Here is a 9,304-nt window from a genome sequence, read left to right as displayed (position 1 = left end):
GGTGTCCCGGAGCTGAGATGCGTTGGCCACGTCGTTACGTGTGGGGCATTGGGGTTGGGGCACGCCGGGCCCATCACAGCTTCCAGTGCCCGGGGGCTGGGATGCTTTATCATCCATCTCGGAGTTCTGCCGCCTCTTTTGAAGGGGCTGTCGTTCCAGCATTTCCCCGTCCAGTGAAGAGGAGTTGTTGCAGTCTGATTCAGAAGAGAGCCTCCTCTTGCCACTGATTTGGGTGGTGGCTTTGGGATGTTTTTTCTTTGTGGTTTTCCTCTGGACCACTTGTCACTGACCTGTTTGTCCATCTGCTGCCTCCTCCTCCATTGATTCTGTCTGTGGAGGAGGGGTTTCCAGGCGCTGGGTAGGTGCTGGGTCGTTGGTTTCAGCCGCCTCCCCTTCCTTCTCAGGTTGAAGTTCCTCACTGCGGAGAAGGTTGCTGGTCTCCTTTCGAACAGCGGACGCCTTCGTCGAACCTTCTCCCGGCCTTTCCTTGGACCTTGCCACCTGAGCATAGCTGAGGCAACGTTTGGGGCAGGTCTTGTAGAGATGGCCTGCCGCACCGCACAAGTTGCAACACTTAGTCTGCTTACAGTCCTTGGTCTGATGGCCTTCCTCCTTGCAGTTCTTGCAAACAACCGTGCTGCAGTTGGCTGCCATGTGACCAGATTTGCCACAGGTGCGGCAAACTCTGGGCTGCCCAGCGTAGACCAAGAAGCCTCGACTTCCCCCGATAGCGAAGCTGGAGGGAGGGTGGATGATGGCTCCACTGGGATCTACCTTCAAGGTCACCTTGACCTGCCGCTTGCTGGTCCAGATCCCAAAGGGGTCCTTGACATCAGTGCTGCTGCCGGCCACCTCGACGTACCTGGCGAGAAAGGTGAGTACATCCACCACCGGAACATGGGGGTTGTAGAGGTGAATCGTCACCACCCGGTCCCGTTGTGACGGAAGCGTGAAGAGCGGCTCCGCTGTGAGGATCGACAGTGGCACCCGGTCCCCTTTCTCCTTGAACGCCTTCAGGAACTTGATGCATCCCGCCACGTTCCGGAACGTCACGTCGAAGTATCCACTGCTGGGGAAATCCTGCAGGCAGAAGAGGTCCGTCGCTTGAAATCCACAGCAATCGAAGAGAATTTTCTTGATGAAGAAGATGCGATCGACCGGTGCATCTCCTTCCTTGTCCTTCACGACCACCCGAACGGTGTTGCGCACTCCCTGGCCCGAAGCTCGAAAATTGGTTTTTGACATTTTACTCAAAGCTTCCCCAGGATCAAAAGGCAATGATCATGGTCTCTTCTCAATCAAATAAGCACTGATAAGAACAGAGACTACACTTGATCTTAGCCAAAAGGCCGAGAAGCCAGCACGTAACAAGTCCAACAAAAGGAGGCACAATTCTAGATTTAGTCTTAGGAAATGAAGTTGGGCAAGTGGATGAAGTAGCAGTGGGTAACCATTTTGGAGATAGTGACCATATTACAGTTAGATTTAGCATTATTATGGAAAAGGACAAAGATAAAACAAGAGTAAAAGTTCTAAATTGGGGGAAGGCAAATTTTACGAAGCTGAGAGGTGATCTGGCAAAAGTGGACTGGATACAGCTACTTGAAGGAAAAGTCAGTGGCAAACCAGTGGGAGGCATTCAAAAGCGAGATTCTACGGGAGCAGTGTAGATATGTCCCCACAAAGAAAAAAGATGGTACTGCCAAATCTAGAGCGCCCTGGTTATCTAGAAGCATATAGATAAGATAAAGCCAAAAAAGACAGCCTATGACTGTGACAAAAAACTTAATACTTTAGAAAGCCTAGAGGAGCATAGGAAATGCTGGGGTGAAGTAAAAAAATAAATTAGGAAAGCAAAGAGAGGACTTGAAAAAATATTGGCAGGTAAAATCAAGGAAAATCAAAGATGTTTTATCAGTACATTAAGAGCAAGAGGATAACTAAGGAAAGGGTAGGGCCTATCAGAGATGTACAAGGTAACTTATGCATGGATGCAGAAGATGTGGGCAGGATTCTTAATGAATACTTTGTCTCTGTCTTCACAAAGGAAAGGGATGATGTAGACATTGTAATTAAAGAGGAGTGTGAAATATTAGATGTGATAAGCATAATGAGAGATGAAGTACGAAAGGGCCTGACATCCTTGAAAGTGGATAAATCACCAGGGCCAGATGGATTGCATACCAGGGGGCACATATTTAAGGTGATTGGGAGAAGGATTAGAGGGGACATGAGGAAAAACTTTTTCACCTAGAGGGTGGTGGATGTCTGGAATTCGCTGCCCGGATTGATGGTGGAGGCAGAAACCCTCAACCCATTTAAAAGGCACCTGAAATCCTGTAACCTGCAAGGCTACGGACCAGGTGCTGGAAGATGGGATTAGAAAGAGTGGTTAGTTTTCTCAGCCGCCGCAGACACAATGGGCAGAATGGCCTCTTTCTGTGCCGTAACCTTTCTATTGTTCTATGGTTCTGACAATGGTAGTGAGCATTCCCAAGCCCAATGCTCACAACCATTCCTCCCACGAACCTCACAACTCCCAAAAATTCACTATTCAATTCCATCAGTTCAATGCCTGGTAAGTTTTAATTATTACAAAATGATACCGAGGTGCTCCTCATGTCACCTGCTTCTTTTAAAAAGTTGACTAGCTTCAATTTTTTGTTAACAGAGGCAAACAGTATCAAAATATTTGGTTTTGAAAACTGAATGTTATGGAAATACATTTAAAAATTCATCAAAATAAAAAGATCAAGTCTCTTTTAATTAAAAAAGGCACAATAAACATAGATTTCGTTACTATCCAGATTTTTTAACCACTGATGGTATTTTGCCAGAAAGCAGAATTTGTGAGCTTTGATCTTATTAGGCTGTAAGGTATTTCCCAATTTGTTCTGTTTTTGATAGTGCGGCGCCGTGTTGATGGCTGAGTTTGTGCAAGCACTGTTGGATTCCTGTGATTACTCATCTGGGCTTCTACATTCTTTCGACACATTACAACCTCAAAAAGTAATGCAGTAGTTTAATAAAATGTGGAAGAAAATCAGAATTAAAAGATTGATTTAATGAATAGATTAGTGTAATGATGTAGATTGTCTTGTCATGCTTCATAGAGTATGTTTATAGTCAATTTACAGACTGGGCTGGAATAATTTCAGTACACTTACAAGGCTGGCATTTTACATTTGAATTTTAAAGTACTGTGGTAATAGTGTTGAGAGTTCTGTGCCCAAGCAGCATGCACAGTGGAACACACTTGAGTATATTAATTATTTTTGCCATTTGGTTGTATACATCTACCAGGAATGTTTATGTTAAAATGTACTTTTGTTCCTGGAATTGCACCAATTATTCACATATCTAAATTAGTTGCAGTGCAAGCCTGCAGCATGGTTCTGCTATTTTAGAAGGCTAATGGGTGAATTCTTTAAGTCTGTAAAAGGCAAATAATTCTTTACATATGTCACTATCTACCTTTCCAAAATTTGCTCAATTTGCTTCCTGCAGAAGGGCTATGAATGCTTGTTTGTATTTACAACACAGATTTGTATCCGTTCCAGTATCCAATTGTATTTTCACTCTCTTTCTGTGGTGCAGGAAGTGGGTGTGCTGGTACAATATGGAGGGATTTATACTTTAATTGCCTGGCCATGCAAGTGTTCCCACATAAAGTGTAAAGGCAAAAATGGTCTCTACACAGGTAAAACTGAAGAAAACGTCAATCTAATTTGTACAAAGAACAAAGAACAAAGAAAATTACAGCACAGGAACAGGCCCTTCGGCCCTCCAAGCCTGCGCCGATCCAGATCCTCTATCTAAACATGACGCCTATTTTCTAAGCGTCTGTATCTCTTTACTTCCTGCCCAATCATGTATCTGTCTAGATACATCTTAAAAGACGCTATCGTGCCCGCGTCTACCACCTCCGCTGGCAACGCGTTCCAGGCACCCACCACCCTCTGCGTAAAGAACTTTCCACGCATATCCCCCCTAAACTTTTCCCCTTTCACTTTGAACTCGTGACCCCTAGTAATTGAATCCCCCACTCTGGGAAAAAGTTTCTTGCATTCCAACCTGTCTATACCTCTCATGATTTTGTACACCTCAATCAGGTCCCCCCTCAACCTCCTACTTTCTAATGAAAATAATCCTAATCTACTCAACCTCTCTTCATAGCTAGCGCCCTCCATACCAGGCAACATCCTGGTGAACCTCCTCTGCACCTTCTCCAAAGCATCCACATCCTTTTGGTAATGTGGCGACCAGAACTGCACACAGTATTCCAAATGTGGCCGAACCAAAGTCCTATACAACTGTAACATGACCTGCCAACTCTTGTACTCAATACCCCGTCCGATAAAGGAAAGCATGCCGTATGCCTTCTTGACCACTCTATTGACCTACGTTGCCACCTTCAGGGAACAATGGACCTGAACACCCAAATCTCTCTGTACATCAATTTTCCCCAGGACTTTTCCATTTACTGTATAGTTCACTCTTGAATTGGATCTTCCAAAATGCATCACCTCGCATTTGCCCTGATTGAACTCCATCTGCCATTTCTCTGCCCAACTCTCCAGTCTATCTATATTCTGCTGTATTCTCTGACAGTCCCCTTCACTATCTGCTACTCCACCAATCTTAGTGTCGTCTGCAAACTTGCTAATCAGACCACCTATACTTTCCTCCAAATCATTTATGTATATCACAAACAACAGTGTTCCCAGCAAGGATCCCTGTGGAACACCACTGGTCACACGTCTCCATTTTGAGAAACTCCCTTCCACTGCTACTCTCTGTCTCCTGTTGCCCAGCCAGTTCTTTATCCATCTAGCTAGTACACCTTGGACCCCATGTGCCTTCACTTTCTCCATCAGCCTACCATGGGGAACCTTATCAAACGCCTTACTGAAGTCCATGTATATGACATCTACAGCCCTTCCCTCATCAATCAACTTTGTCACTTCCTCAAAGAATTCTATTAAGTTGGTAAGACATGACCTTCCCTGCACAAAACCATGTTGCCTATCACTGATAAGCCCATTTTCTTCCAAATGGGAATAGATCCTATCCCTCAGTAACTTCTCCAGCAGCTTCCCTACCACTGACGTCAGGCTCACCGGTCTATAATTACCTGGATTATCCCTGCTACCCTTCTTAAACAATGGGACAACATTAGCAATTCTCCAGTCCTCCGGGACCTCACCCGTGTTTAAGGATGCTGCAAAGATATCTGTTAAGGCCCCAGCTATGTCCTCTCTCGCTTCCCACAGTAACCTCGGATAGATCCCATCCGGACCTGGGGACTTGTCCATCTTAATGCCTTTTAGAATACCCAACACTTCCTCCACCCTTATGCCGACTTGACCTCGAGTAATCAAACATCTGTTCCTAACCTCAACATCCTTCATGTCCCTCTCCTCCGTGAATACCGATGCAAAGTACTCGTTTAGAATCTCACCCATTTTCTCTGACTCCACGCATAACTTTCCTCCTTTGTCCTTGAGTGGGCCAATCCTTTCTCTAGTTACCCTCTTGCTCCTTATATATGAATAAAAGGCTTTGGGATTTTCCTTAACCCTGTTTGCTAAAGATATTTCATGACCCCTTTTAGCCCTCTTAATTGCTCATTTCAGATTGGTCCTACATTCCCGATATTCTTTCAAAGCTTCGTCTTTCTTCAGCCGCCTAGACCTTATGTATGCTTCCTTTTTCCTCTTAGCTAGTCTCACAATTTCACCTGTCATCCATGGTTCCCTAATCTTGCCATTTCTATCCCTCATTTTCACAGGAACATGTCTCTCCTGCACGCTAATCAACCTCTCTTTAAAAGCCTCCCACATATCAAATGTGGATTTACCTTCAAACAGCTGCTCCCAATCTACATTCCCCAGCTCCTGCCGAATTTTGGTATAGTTGGCCTTCCCCCAATTTAGCACTCTTCCTTTAGGACCACTCTCATCTTTGTCCATGAGTATTTTAAAGCTTATGGAATTGTGATCACTATTCCCAAAGTAGTCCCCTACTGAAACTTCAACCACCTGGCCAGGCTCATTCCCCAACACCAGGTCCAGTATGGCCCCTTCCCGAGTTGGACTATTTACATACTGCTCTAGAAAACCCTCCTGGATGCTCCTGACAAATTCTGCTCCATTTAGACCTCTAACACTAAGTGAATCCCAGTCAATGTTGGGAAAATTAAAATCTCCTAACACCACCACCCTGTTGCTCCTACATCTTTCCATAATCTGTTTACATATTTGTACCTCTATCTCACGCTCGCTGTTGGGAGGCCTGTAGTACAGCCCCAACATTGTTACTGCACCCTTCCTATTTCTGAGTTCTGCCCATATTGCCTCACTGCTCGAGTCCTCCATGGTGCCCTCCTTCAGCACAGCTGTGATATCCTCTTTGACCAGTAATGCAACTCCTCCACCCCTTTTACCTCCCTCTCTATCCCGCCTGAAGCATCGATATCCTGGGATATTTAGTTGCCAATCATGCCCTTCCCTCAACCAAGTCTCAGTAATAGCAATAACATCATACTCCCAGGTACTAATCCAAGCCCTAAGTTCATCTGCCTTACCTACTACACTTCTTGCATTAAAACAAATGCACCTCAGACCACCACTCCCTTTGCGTTCATCATCTGCTCCCTGCCTACTCTTCCCCTTAGTCACGCTGACGTCATTATCTAGTTCCTTACAGGCTTTCGTTACTACCTCCTTACTGTCCACTGACCTCCTCATTTGGTTCCCGTCCCCCTGCCGCATTAGTTTAAACCCTCCCCAACAGCGTTAGCAAAAGCACTCCCAAGGACATTGGTTCCAGTCCGGCCCAGGTGTAGACCGTCCAATTTGTAATAGTCCCACCTCCCCCAGAACCGGTCCCAATGTCCCAAAAATCTGAACCCCTCCTTCCTGCACCATCTCTCAAGCCATGCATTCATCCTGACTATTCTTTCATTTCTCCTCTGACTATCATGTGGCACTGGTAGCAATCCTGAGATTACTACCTCTGAGGTCCTACTTTTTAACTTAGCTCCTAACTCCCAAAATTCTGCTTGTAGGACCTCATCCCGTTTTTTACCTACATCATTGGTGCCTATGTGCACAATGACAACTGGCTGTTCACCCTCCCCCTTCAGAATGTTCTGCAGCCGATCTGAGACATCCCTGACCCGTGCACCTGGGAGGCAACATACCATTCGGGAGTCTCGTTTTCGACCACAGAACCGCCTATCTACTCCCCTTACAATCGAATCCCCGATGACTATAGCCCTTCCACTCTTTTTCCCGCCCTTCCGAACAGCAAAGCCAGCCACGGTGCCATGAACCTGGCTATTGCTGCCTTCCCCTGGTGAGCCATCTCCCTCAACAGTATCCAAAATGGTATACTTGTTTTGGAGGGAGATGACCGCAGGGGACTCCTGCGCTGCCTTCCTGCTCTTTCTCTGCCTTTTGGTCACCCATTGCCTTTCTCCCTCAGCAATCCTAATCTGTGGTGTGACCAATTCACTAAACGTGCTATACACGACCTCCTCAGCATCGCGCATGCTCCAAAGTGAGTCCATCCGCAGCTCCAGAACCGTCATGCGGTCTAACAAGAGCTGCAGCTGGACACACTTCCTGCACGTGAAGGAGTCAGGGGCATCAGCCGTGTCCCTGAGCTCCCACGTTGAGCAAGAGGAGCATGACATGGGTCTGAGATCTCCTGCCATTTTTAATCTTAAGCTTAACTTCGTTAAATGAAAAAGGAACGAAAAGTTTTTACCAATCACACGATAAAAAAAAAGAGAAATAGAAAAAGCCTTACCTTATCTGCACACCACCGAGTCCCTTTTCTTTGGTTAGAGGAGGAGGGCGGGTGGGAGCCACTACCCGTGTAGTGTCTCGGGTTCAGAAACGGCCCAAATATATAGGGTTTTACTTACCCAGCAGCCCCCTGGTCTCCGCCGAAAACAAAAGGAAATTAAGTTTACTTTGAAACTGACCTTCCCAGCTGATCCCTCGCTCGCACTCTCTGCTCCTGAATAAGCTGCTGCAATGAAAAGTACAGTAAGCCTTATGATTTTTCTAAATGAGAACCCTGCTCGAATTAGGAGTTCTAAAAGACAGCAATGAAATAAAAAGTAATACTGCATATACATTTTTTTTAAAGTGAGAAGGAAAAGCCATTTATCTATATAAATGCACTACTATCCATCTATCTTATAAAAATAGTATTACTATGCATTTCCTATTGTCCATCACACTGTCTGTCTGGCGTCATTGTGTTATTACCTTCAGTTTGGGCTTCCTTTTGTTATTTTTGAATTCTAAAACAAACATTTTTTGCAAAACATTTATTTATGTTTTTACAACAATTACAGTAGGAGCACTGATTACAGCTGAGGGGAAAACTGACAAATGAGAATGGAGCAGATCTGTGATGCATTCTAAATAGTTGCAGTAGCTGCTTTGTATTTATGTTTTTACTGATAACCAAAAACAATAATTGTTTATGTATACAGTAGCAAGTTTGGAAGGACTATAACTTTATTCAAATTTGGAGGGAAATTCTGAATAAAAATCCTAGTTTAACACTTAGTCCTAATGTACAGAAAGAAAGATGCGAATTAGTTTTACACATTTCTTTCTATTTGCTATTGAAACTTACATCCAGAAAAGAACAAAAAGGTAAACAGTTGTTCTTCATACTATATATAGACTTATATGTTTAACTAAGAAATGTTCTTATTTATGTAACTGACTTGGCTAAAGAAAATACTATACGGATAATTTTCAACCTTACAGTTCTAGCAGGTAGTTACTCGAGCACCCACCCCATATCAAGAGAATAATGTCTGACTCGATGCATGGATTCTTACTGCCTTTAAACGTTTTCTGAGCTCGGGGCCAAAAGCTGGTCCCAGCCCTGCAGGTGATGCCTGGTCGCCCGCCTACGCAATCTTACCGACGGCCGCCAATTAAGAGGCCGCCTCCGGGAGCATCACTCAATTAAGAATGGTGGGTGGGACATGCACCTGGTTGGGCCAATGACAGAGCCCACAGAGTTGTCCTGCCGAGAGGTGGGCGCTGTTGAAGCAGGCAGGAGGAAGCGAGGGCACCTCAAGATGATGGTGTCCTCTGAAGGTGTCGGAAAATTTAAAAATTATTGGTGGCCACAGCTGCCAGACCATCAGTGTAGAAGGTGACTGCCCCCACCCCACACCTTCACAGGATGGCCTGTGGCCGCAGCTATGGCCCTATGGCTGGCTCTGGAGGTGGGGATAAATAAAGGAGGCTTTGCTGGCCCACCGGCC

At 45.2% G+C, this 9,304-nt stretch overlaps 1 pseudogene; it reads right to left on the bottom strand.

The window, feature by feature from the left end:
* Positions 1–1,252: 1,252 nt before the first annotated feature.
* On the bottom strand, positions 1,253–1,361 carry LOC137379308 (U2 spliceosomal RNA; annotated as a pseudogene).
* Between the last annotated feature and the right edge of the window lie 7,943 nt (positions 1,362–9,304).

This window comes from Heterodontus francisci, chromosome 17 (assembly GCF_036365525.1).
Source record: "Heterodontus francisci isolate sHetFra1 chromosome 17, sHetFra1.hap1, whole genome shotgun sequence".
NCBI classification, from domain to species: domain Eukaryota; kingdom Metazoa; phylum Chordata; class Chondrichthyes; order Heterodontiformes; family Heterodontidae; genus Heterodontus; species Heterodontus francisci.
The sequence above is the reverse complement of the archived record's forward strand: the minus strand, read 5'-3'. Positions and strand labels throughout refer to the sequence as shown.